Consider the following 11,628-nt stretch of genomic DNA (forward strand, 5'->3'; position numbering starts at 1 on the left):
ACCCCCCAGGATGTTGTTGGTGGGGGATTCAGCGATGGTAATGCCGTTGAATGTCAAGGGGAGATGGTTAGTGTCTCGCTTGTTGGAGATAGTCATTGCCTGGCACTTGTGTGGCGCGAATATTACCTGCCACTTACCAGCCCAAGCCTGAACGTCGTCCAGGTCTTGTTACATGCGGACATGGACTGCTTCATTATCTGAGGAGTTGTGAATGGCGCTGAACACTGTGCAGTCATCAGCGAACATCCCCACTTCTGACCATATGATGGAGGGAAGGTCATTGATGAAGCAGCTGAAGATGGTTGGGCCTAGGACACTGCCCTGAGGAACTCCTGCAGCGATGTCCTGGGGCTGTGATGAATGACCTCCAACCACCACAACCATCTTCCTTTGTGCTCGGTATGACTCCAGCCAGTGGAGAGTTTTCCCCCTGATTCCCATTGACTTCAGTTTTACTAGGGCTCCTTGATGCCACACTCAGTCAAATGCTGCCTTGATGTCAAGGGCAGTGACTCTGACCTCACCTCTGGAATTCAGCTCCTTTGTCCATGTTTGGACCAAGGCTGTAATGAGGTCGGAAGCCAAGTGGCCTTGGTGGATCCCAAACTGGGCATCAGTGAGCAGGCTATTGGTGAGTAAGTGCTGCTTGATAGCACTGTTGATGACACCTTCCATCACTTTGCTGATGATTGAGAGTAGACTGATGGGGCGGTAATTGGCTGGATTGGATTTGTCCGCTATTCAATGAGATCATGGCTGATCATCCAAATTCAGTACCCTGTCCCTGCCTTCTCCCCATATCCCTTGATCCCTTTAGCCTTAAGAAATATATCCAACTCCTTCTTGAATGTATTTAATGAATTGGCCTCAACTGCCCTCTGTGGTAGAGAATTCCACAGGTTCACCACTCTCTGGGTGAAGAAATTCCTCCTCATCTCTGTCCTAAATGGCTTACCCCTTATCCTTAGACTGTGACCTCTGGTTCTGGACTCCCCCGCCATCGGGAACATCCTTCCTGCATCTAGTATGTCTAGTCCTGTGTAGGTGTTCGCAAAATCCCCTAAATCAATTTCAATTCAATTCAAATCGCTTTATTGGCATGACAAGGTACATCTTATGTTGCCAAAGCATCGAAAAACATTTATGGTTGAACACATGAACGCAGATCTATCCATACAGTGTATAAACAGATATATCCCTGAGTGTATAAATATACATTCATATAATTTGTATATACTCTATTCTTAGATTTAATGGTTGTCCCTCTGTTTATGGCAAGCTGTAACATAGTGTGCCGCTAAGGTTACACAATTTCTCTGTTCCCCTAGTAGGTATGGGAGTTTTTGGTCGTCATTCAAATTTTTGAATTCAGGGCATATTTTTGTGAATTTTGGGTAGAAATTCTCCCTTATGCCCTGATAGTTTCCACAAGCTGTGAGGAAGTGCATCTCTGTCTCCACCACCCCCTGACTGCAGTGAGAGCATATCCTGTCCTCTCTTGGCAGCCAGGTCTGTCTGTGTCTGCCTTTTTTGATGGCCAGGCTATGCTCACTAAGTCTGTACATAGTCAAGGTTTTTCTAAATTTGCTATCTTTTACCGTGGTCAGGTATTCAGCCATGTTGTATTGCCTGTTAAGGGCCAAGTAGCAATCGAGTTTGTTTTGGGTTTTTGTTGTTTTTGCCCAATATGACAGATATTTTTCCTTTTGCTTCGTGACAATTGTGTTGGGTCGAATTCTCTGTGCTACGATGTCACTGTCCTGGGGCTGATTATTGTTAGTAGTGTTAGTATTTACTTCACTGAGTCCCAGGACTAGTTGACTGAGAGTATTCTTCTTTATGATCCTCTCTTGGCATTTCAGGGCTTCGTAATGATAGCAGTGGGGGTTGCTCATTTTTAGGTGTTTCCAAAATTTGGTGGCTCTTTTTTGGATCGTAATTAATAGTGGATATTGGCCTAGTTCTGCCCTGCATGCATTGTTTGCGGTTTTCCTTTGAGTCCGGTGGATACTTTTACAGAATTCTGCCTGAAGATCGGAAAATATTGCTCCACATTGTGGACGAAGAATTATGTGATTTGAATTGCCTCAGGGTTGGACAATGTTTTTTAAAACATACTCAGAACCACGAAAGGCTGCGTTGAGCTGGGCGGCGCATGGACAACACTGGAATCAAGGAACTTCATGGAAAAATTCGCGCACGTTAAGACAGTACATTTTATTAAAAATCGTACTTTTGAATTTTGAACTGTGTGTATTGTAAAGAGGTTTGAAAATGGCCGTCATAAAAGCATGGCTAAAAGACAAAAGCAGCTCGCAGCTCGAAGTGTCTGTGTAAGTGGGAGGATCAAGCAGTGGCAGTCAGACCTGTCAATCAAACCAGGGAGTTCCCCTTCTCCATGGAAGCAATCGATGTTTGTTTATTGACATAAGGGGTTATCCGCTTAGGTTGTGGCTTTGCTAGCCGCAGGACAATGGGCTTCTGTTTACACAGAAATCCAGCCCCACTCAAACCTCTTACACACAATGAGGCACATTGAAACTCCGGAAAAGGGTTTTTGAAAGTTTGGATTGAATGGGTTTTTGAACAATAGGGCTGTTGGATTCCCTTTTGTTTTAGCCCAGGTGAACTCCGGATGTGGGCGGGTACACTTCGGCCCCAGAAGGTAGACACATTCAAACCACTCCAACCACTTTGAATCAGCCAATCACAGCCTTTCTCTTGTATATTCGGAACTTTGGGCACGAATTTTGCACACAGACCCTTTCAGCGCCAAACAGCAAGAGTTGGCAGGATATAAAGGTAGCTCCTGAGAAGCTATCTCTCTCTCTCTTACTTCCTTGGACCACAGGTGAGCAGGTTTCTGACTCCTCACAAAGGCAATCGAGTAAGGAGTAAGGTTCTAAATTGGGGGAAGGCCGATTTTAATAGGATAAGGCAGGATCTGGCCAAAATGGACTGGGATCAGCTACTTGTAGGAAAATCCACATCGGAGCAACGGGAGGCTTTCAGAAGGGAGATTGAGATCATACAATGGCAACATGTTCCCGTAAAGGTCAAGGGTGGTTCCAAAAACCACAGGGAACCTTGGATGTCAGGGGATATACGAGAATGGATTAGGAAAAAAAGGAGGGCTTTTGGCAGATGCAAAAGGCTAAAGACGGAGGAAGCCCTAGAGGAGTACAAAAAGTGCAGGGGGATACTTAAAAAAGAAATTAGGAGATCAAGGAGGGGCCATGAAATAACACTGGCGAGCAAAATAAAGGAAAATCCTAAGATGTTTTATAAGTATATTAAGGGTAAGAGGATAACTAGGGAAAAAATAGGGCCCATTAGGGACAAAAGTGGCAATCTGTGTGTGGAGCCGGAAGATGTAGGAGGGGTTCTAAATGAATTTTTTGCATCTGTCTTCACTATGGAGAAGGACGATGTAGACATAGAAATAGGGCGGGGGGACTGTGATATGCTCGAACATATTAACATCGAGAGGGAGGAGGTATTGGCGGTTTTAGCAGGCCTAAAAATGGATAAATCCCCAGGCCCAGACGAAATGTATCCCAGGCTGCTGTGTGAGGCAAAGGAAGAGATTGCGGGGGCTCTAACACATATATTCAGGACCTCTCTGGCCACAGGGGATGTGCCAGAGGACTGGAGAACCGCTAATGTAGTACCATTATTCAAGAAGGGAAGTAGGGAAAAACCGGGGATCTACAGGCCAGTGAGCCTAACATCAGTGGTAGGAAAATTATTGGAAAAAATTCTGAGGGACAAAATTAGTCTCCACTTGGAGAGGCAAGGATTAATCGGGGATAGTCAACATGGCTTTGTCAAGGGAAGATCATGTCTGACTAATTTGATTGAATTTTTTGAGGGGGTGACTAGGTGTGTGGATGAGGGTGATGCAGTGGATGTGGTATACATGGATTTCAGTAAGGCCTTCGATAAAGTCCCACACAGGAGACTGGTCAAGAAGGTAAGAGCCCATGGAGTCCAGGGTGCCTTGGCACATTGGATACAAAACTGGCTTAGTGGCAGAAGGCAGAGGGTGATGGTCGAAGGTTGTTTTTGTGACTGGAAGCCTGTGGCCAGTGGGGTACCACAGGGATCGGTGCTGGGTCCCTTGCTGTTTGTGGTCTACATTAATGACTTGGATATGAATGTAAAGGGTATGATCAGTAAGTTCGCGGATGATACAAAAATTGGTAGGGTGGTAAAAAGCGAGGAGGGTAGCCTCAGTCTGCAGGACGATATAGATGGGTTGGTCAGATGGGCGGAACAGTGGCAAATGGAATTTAACCCGGAAAAGTGCGAGGTGATGCACTTTGGGGGGACTAACAAGGCAAGGGAATACACAATGAATGGAAAGACCCTAGGCAAGACGGAGGGTCAGAGGGATCTGGGTGTGCAAGTACACAGATCCCTGAAGGCGGCGGAACAGGTGGATAAGGTGGTTAAAAAGGCATATGGGATACTTGCCTTCATTAGCCGAGGCATAGAATATAAGAGCAAGGAGGTTATGATGGAGCTGTATAAAACACTGGTTAGGCCACAGCTGGAATACTGTGTGCAGTTCTGGTCGCCACACTACAGGAAGGATGTGAACGCTTTGGAGAGGGTGCAGAGGAGGTTCACCAGGACGTTACCAGGGCTGGAGCGCTTCAGCTATGAAGAGAGACTGGGCAGATTGGGTTTGTTTTCCTTGGAGCAGAGGAGGCTGAGGGGGGACATGATTGAGGTGTACAAAATTATGAGGGGCATAGATAGGATGGATACTAAGGAGCTTTTTCCCTTAGTAGAGGGGTCAATAACTAGGGGGCATAGATTCAAGGTAAAGGGCGGGAGGTTTAGAGGGGATTTGAGAAATAAATTTTTCACCCAGAGGGTGGTTGGAGTCTGGAACTCACTGCCTGAAAGGGTTGTGGAGGCAGGAACCCTCACAACATTCAAGAAGCATTTGGATGAGCACTTGAATTGCCATAGCATACAAGGCTACGGACCAAATGCTGGAATATGGGATTAGATTAGACAGGGCTTGATGGCCGGCGCGGACACGATGGGCCGAAGGGCCTCTATCCGTGCTGTATAACTCTATGACTCTATGGCCTAGAAATTGAGTTTTGGCTTAGCCAGGGCTTTAGCGCCGGAAGTTAGTGCCGGCGCTAAGTCCCCCTGCGCGCGCCAAAAATTCAGCAGGGCCGCGCCCAAACGGCTGCCGGCGCTACTGAAGGGTCTTTGCGGCGGTAAATCGGCGCTAACTGCCATTTCGCGCCGCAATTCCGGCGCTGCGGCACCCGATGCGGTGCGGCAGGCTCGGGAAGTGCAGGCCTCCTCCTTCCCTTAAGGAGGAGCTGCCTGCACCCGATCGCGGCCCGCGAAAATCTTTTAAAAAATGAGCCCGGCACCTCGGACAAGTGCCGGGCTTGCTTCTGTTCCGGGGGGGGGGGGTGGGGGAAGTCCGGGGAGGGAGCTGCGGCCAGGCGGCCGGCGGGAAAGCGGCCGGCCGCCGCGGGGCCTTTAATGCGCCGGCGCAAAGACTCGTAAGACTCTGTTGCCAGAGTCTTAGTTGCGGCTGTCACGGGCGAGGCGGCCGCAACTGAATTTCGGCGCTGGGGCCCGTCGGCATGGCAACCGGGACGCTGCGCACACCGATGACGTCATCGGTGCCGGCGCAGCGCTACCGGTCTACCGCGGCGTAAGGGCCCCAGGCAATTTCGGCGCCGGCGCCAAATGCAGCGCTAGGCCCTCTAGCGCCGCAAAATCGGCGCTAAGGGCACTCAATTTCTAGGCCTAAGACTCTAAAAGGGGGATGGTAATTTAAGGGACACCAGTTTTGGTTTCCATATTTAAGAAAAGATATACTTGCTCTCGAGGCGGTTCACTCGGTTGATTCCAGAGATGAGGGGGTTGGCGTATGAGGAAAGGTTGAGTAGGTTGGGACTCTACTCATTGGAGTTCGGAAGAATGAGAGGCGATCCCAGTCTGGCAGCTGTGTTCTTCAGGGCTCGGTTATTGATGGTACTTCCGAACCACTCTTGGTGATGGACATTGAAGGTTCTCCCTCCCTGACCCGGCGTACAATTTGCGCCCTTTGTGCTCTCGATGCCCCCATCAACTGGTGTTCATCATGGAGGTGGGGGCGATTCATCAGATGAGGAGGGCGGTAGGTGGTAATCAGCAAGAAGTTACCGTGCCCATGTCTGACTGGGTGCCATGATCAAAGATCACAGAAACCCCACAGTGCAGATAGAGGCCATTTCGGCCCATCGAGCCTGCACCGACACATATCCCACCCGATCCCCGTAACCCCTGCACCAACACATATCCCACCCTATCCCTGTAACCCCACGTATTTAATCCCCCTAACACTAAGGGTCAATTTCTCATAGCCAATCATCCTAACCCGCACATCTTTGGACTGTGGGAGGAAACCGGAGCACCCGGAGGAAACCCACGCAAACACGGGGAGAATGTGCAAACTCCACACAGACAGTCACCCGAGGCCGGATTCGAACCCGGGTCCCTGGCGCTGTGAGGCAACAGTGCTAACCACTATGCCACCGTGCTGATAATTCATTATAACCTTCGGTAATGTTGAGGACTCACAGGGTCTCGCCCACGTGACTGTATATAACACTGTGCTCCCACATCTGGTGGGCCTGTGGGACCGGTGGAACAGGACACAGCCTGGGTCAATCAAATCAAATCAAATCAACTTTTATTGTCATTGTTAGTACACAAGTGCAGTACAACGAAATGTAGGCTTGCGGCTCCCGAGAGTGTACATTTAGATTAAGACATTTAAACATTCAACATTCATTTGGCTTGTAATACATTAACATAAATATAACCATAATAAAGTGCATTGGCAGATGTGCAGGCGTCAGAGTTTATTTGTGGAGTTCAGTAGGATGACAGCCCTGGGAAAGAAGCTGTTCCTAAATCTGGTCGTTCGGGTGCGAATGCATCTGTAGCATCTCCCAGATGGCAGGAGGGTGAACAGACTGTGGCTGGGGTGGGTAGGGTCTTTGATGATGGACCGTGACCTCCGTAGACAGCGTTTCTGGTAGATGTGCTCTATGGTCGGTAGCCGGGTGCCGGTAATGCGTTGGGCAGTTTTGACTACCCGCTGCAGGGCTTTCCGGTCATAGTAGCTACAGCTGCCGTACCATACTGTGATACAGTTTGTCAGGATGCTCTCTATAGTGCAGCGGTAAAAGTTAGAGAGGATCAGGGGTGACAGGTTACATCCCTTCAGCCTCCTTAGGAAATATAGGCGCTGCTGGGCCTTCTTCACCAGAGAGGAGGTATTGAGGGACATAGATACATAGATACATAGAAGATAGGAGCAGGAGTAGGCCATTCGGCCCTTCGTGCCTGCTCCGCCATTCAATGAGATCATGGCTGATCCTTTAATTCAGTATCCCGTCCCCGCCTTCTCTCCGTAACCCTTAACCCCTTTTGCCCGTAGAAATATATCTAATTCCCTCTTAAATATATTTAATGAGCTGGCGTACACTGCCCTCTGTGGCAATGAGTTCCACAGGTTCACCACTCTCTGAGTGAAGAAATTCCCCCTCATCTCTGTCCTAAATGGTTTAGCCCTTATCCTTAAATTATGTCCTCTAGTTCTGTTCTCACCCGCCAAGGGAAACATTCCTTCTGCATCCAGTCTGTCTAGACCTGTCAGAATTTTATACACTTCTATGAGGTCCCCTCTCAATCTTCTAAACTCCAGTGTGTACATCCCTAAACTACATAGTCTCTCCTCATAGGTCATTCCCGCCATTCCTGGTATCAGCCTGGTGAATCGCCGCTGCACCCCCTCCATGGCAAGAACATCCTTCCTCAGATGAGGCGACCAAAACTGTACACAGTACTCGAGGTGTGGTCTCACCAGTGCCCTGTACAGCTGCAGCAAGGTATCCCTGTTCCTGTATTCTAACCCTTTTGCTATGAAGGCCAGCATACCGTTTGCCTTCTTGACCGCCTGTTGCACCTGCATGCTCGCCTTCAGTGACTGGTGTACAAGAACACCCAGGTCTCTCTGTACTTCCCCCTCTCCCAATCTATTGCCATTTAAATAATAATTTGCCCTCCCGTTCCTGCACCCAAGGTGGATAACTTCGCACTTGTCCACATTATAGTGCATCTGCCATTTATCCGCCCAATCGCCCAGTCTGTCCAAATCGCTCTGGAGCTTCCTGGTCTCTTCCTCTGAGCCCACCCCCCCTCCTAGTTTAGTGTCGTCTGCAAATTTGGAAATGCTGCATCCGACTCCCTGATCCAGGTCATTAATGTAAATTGTGAACAGCTGGGGGCCCAGGACAGATCCCTGTGGTACCCCACTTGTTACTGCCTGCCATTCAGAAAATGAGCCGTTTATTCCAACTCTCTGTTTTCTATCTGACAGCCAGTTCCCTATCCACGCCAATACTTTCCCCTTTATCCAGGAGAGGTCTTCCGTGATGTGGACTCCGAGGAACTTAAAGCTGTCCACCCTTTCCACCACAGCCCCATTGATGTGGACGGGGGTGTGACTTCCGCCTTTAGACTTCCTGAAGTCCACAATGCTTTCTTTGGTTTTCTTGATGTTAAGGGCCAGGTTGTTATCGGCGCACCACTTCACGAGATGCTGGACCTCCTCCCTGTAGGCTGACTCATCGTTGTCGGGAATGTTGACTGATAGTTATGGTTCTGTGGGTAAGGCTATGCGATAAATCAACATTTCCAGAGCCTTTCATGGAGTATGGAGGAGCTTGCAGGGTATTTATCTCGTTGATTAATATTTTAAACGTTTTCCTTTGATTCCTTGATATCAGCCATTTGTTCCATTTCATTTATCTTCCCCTCGGTCAAACACCATAACCTGTTTGTCTGGGTAAGATCACTCTTTAGAAACGTTGCTCTTGTTCTTGTTCTCGATTCAGGCAATAGATAAATGAACTGGGAATTGAATTCCAGAACAGGCACCCCTGGGAATGAAATGCCTGAACTGAGGCCACACCTGGAATACTGCGTGCTATTTTGGTTTCCATATTTAAGAAAAGATATACTTGCTCTCGAGGCGGTTCAGAGAAGGTTCACTCGGTTGATTCCGGAGATGAGGGGGTTGACGTATGAGGAAAGGTTGAGTAGGTTGGGACTCTACTCATTGGAGTTCAGAAGAATGAGAGGCGATCTTATCGAAACATATAAGATTGTGAGGGGGCTTGATCGGGTGGATGCGGTGAGGATGTTTCCACTGATGGGTGAGACTAGAACTAGGGGGCATAATCTTAGAATAAGGGGCTGCCCTTTCAAAACTGAGATGAGGAGAAACTTTTTCACTCAGAGGGTAGTAAATCTATGGAACTTGCTACCCCAGAGAGCTGTGGAAGCTGCGACATTAAATAAATTTAAAACGGAGATAGACAGTTCCCTAGCTGATAAGGGAGTTAGGGGTTACGGGGAGAGGGCAGGGAAGTGGACGTGAGTCTAGATTCAGATCAGCCATGATCCTATTGAATGGCGGAGCAGGCCCGAGGGTCCGTATGGCCTACTCCTGCTCCTATTTCTTATGTTCTTAAATTGCTAAGATTGTTTAATTAACATTGTAGCCATTCACCCCTCGTTTTTGCCGTCTGTCTTCCCCTGTTAAGCAATTTACTGCAATTACTGTGTTCGTGTGGTATAGTGTAAAATTTGATTATAGTTTCTTTAGTTTAATAAAGTTTGACTTTCTCACATCCAGATCAGTTGTCCGATTTTCACAGAATCACAGAAATCACAGAAACCCCACAGTGCAGATAGAGGCCATTTCGGCCCATCGAGCCTGCACCGACACATATCCCACCCGATCCCCGTAACCCCTCCACCAACACACATCCCACCCTATCCCCGTAACCCCATGCATTTAATCCCCCTAACACTAAGGGTCAATTTATCATAGCCAATCAACCTAACCCGCACATCTTTGGACTGTGGGAGGAAACCGGAGCACCCGGAGGAAACCCACGCAAACACGGGGAGAATGTGCAAACTCCACACAGACAGTCACCCTAGGCCGGATTCGAACCCGGGTCCCTGGCGCTGTGAGGCAACAGTGCTAACCACTATGCCACCGTGCTGCCCCTGTTAAGCAATTTACTGTAATTACTGTGTTCGTGTGGTATCGTGTAAAATTTGATTATAGTTTCTTTAGTTTAATAAAGTTTGACTTTCTCACATCCAGGTCAGTTGTCCGATTTTAATATATCATTAATTATAAGTTCCTCCAGTCAGAACTGGAAGGTGGGGTAACGATTCGAAACCGCTGTTTGGAAATTGGTTTACAGTGTAAACCAGGTAAACGATTGGAATTGGTCAGAATGCAGGTGAAGGCTGCTGACCAGGTAAATTACCATAAACCAGGTAAGAGATGCCCCCCTACATCCTGTCAGAATTTTATAAGCTTCAATGAGATCCCCTCTCATTCTTCTAAACTCCAGCGAATATAAGCCCAATCGACCCAATCTCTCCTCATACGTCATTCCTGCCATCCCAGGTATCAGTCTGGTGAATCTTCGCTGCACTCCCTCCACGGCAAGAACATCCTTCCTCAGATAAGGCGACCAAAACTGCACACAATACTCAAGGTGTGGCCTCACCAAGGCCCTGTACAACTGCAGCAAGACATCCTTGCTCCTGTACTCGAATCCATTCGCTACGAAGGCCAACATACCATTTGCCTTCTTAACCGCCTGCTGCACCGGCATGCTTACCTTCAGCGACTGGTGCACAAGAACACCCAGGTCTCGTTGCAGTTCCTCTTCTCCCAATCTATTGCCATTCAGATAATAATCTGCCTTCATGTTTTTACCTCGCATTTATCCACATTATACTGCATCTGCCATGCATCTGCCCTATAACCCAACCTGTCCAAATCATACTGGAGTTTCTCGGCATCCTCCTCACAGCACACATGCCCACCTTGTTCTCCTTAGAGCAGAGAAGGTTAAGGGGAGATTGACCAGAATGGTTCCAGGGATGAGGGACTTCAGTTACGTGGAGAGACTGGAGAAGCTGGGGTTGTTCTCCTTAGAGCAGAGAAGGTTAAGGGGAGATTGACCAGAATGGTACCAGGGATGAGGGACTTCAGTTGTGTGGAGAGACTGGAGAAGCTGGGATTGTTCTCCTTGGAGCAGAGAAGGTTAAGGGGAAATTGACCAGAATGGTACCAGGGATGAGGGACTTCAGTTACGTGGAGAGACTGGAGAAGCTGGGGTTGTTCTCCTTAGAGCAGAGAAGGTTAAGGGGAGATTGACCAGAATGGTACCAGGGATGAGGGACTTCAGTTACATGGAGAGACTGGAGAAGCTGGGGTTGTTCTCCTTAGAGCAGAGAAGGTTAAGGGGAGATTGACCAGAATGGTACCAGGGATGAGGGACTTCAGTTACGTGGAGAGACTGGAGAAGCTGGGATTGTTCTCCTTAGAGCAGAGAAGGTTAATGGGAGATTGACCAGAATGGCACCAGGGATGAGGGACTTCAGTTACGTGGAGAGACTGGAGAAGCTGGGGTTGTTCTTCTTGGAGCAGAGAAGGTTAAGGGGAGATTTGATAGAGGTGTTCAAAATCATGATGGGTTTAGATGGAGTAAATAAGGAGAGACT

This window comes from Somniosus microcephalus, unplaced genomic scaffold (assembly GCF_052327205.1).
Source record: "Somniosus microcephalus isolate GS21.2 unplaced genomic scaffold, FLI_Smic_1.0 unresolved_chr6, whole genome shotgun sequence".
Taxonomy (NCBI): domain Eukaryota; kingdom Metazoa; phylum Chordata; class Chondrichthyes; order Squaliformes; family Somniosidae; genus Somniosus; species Somniosus microcephalus.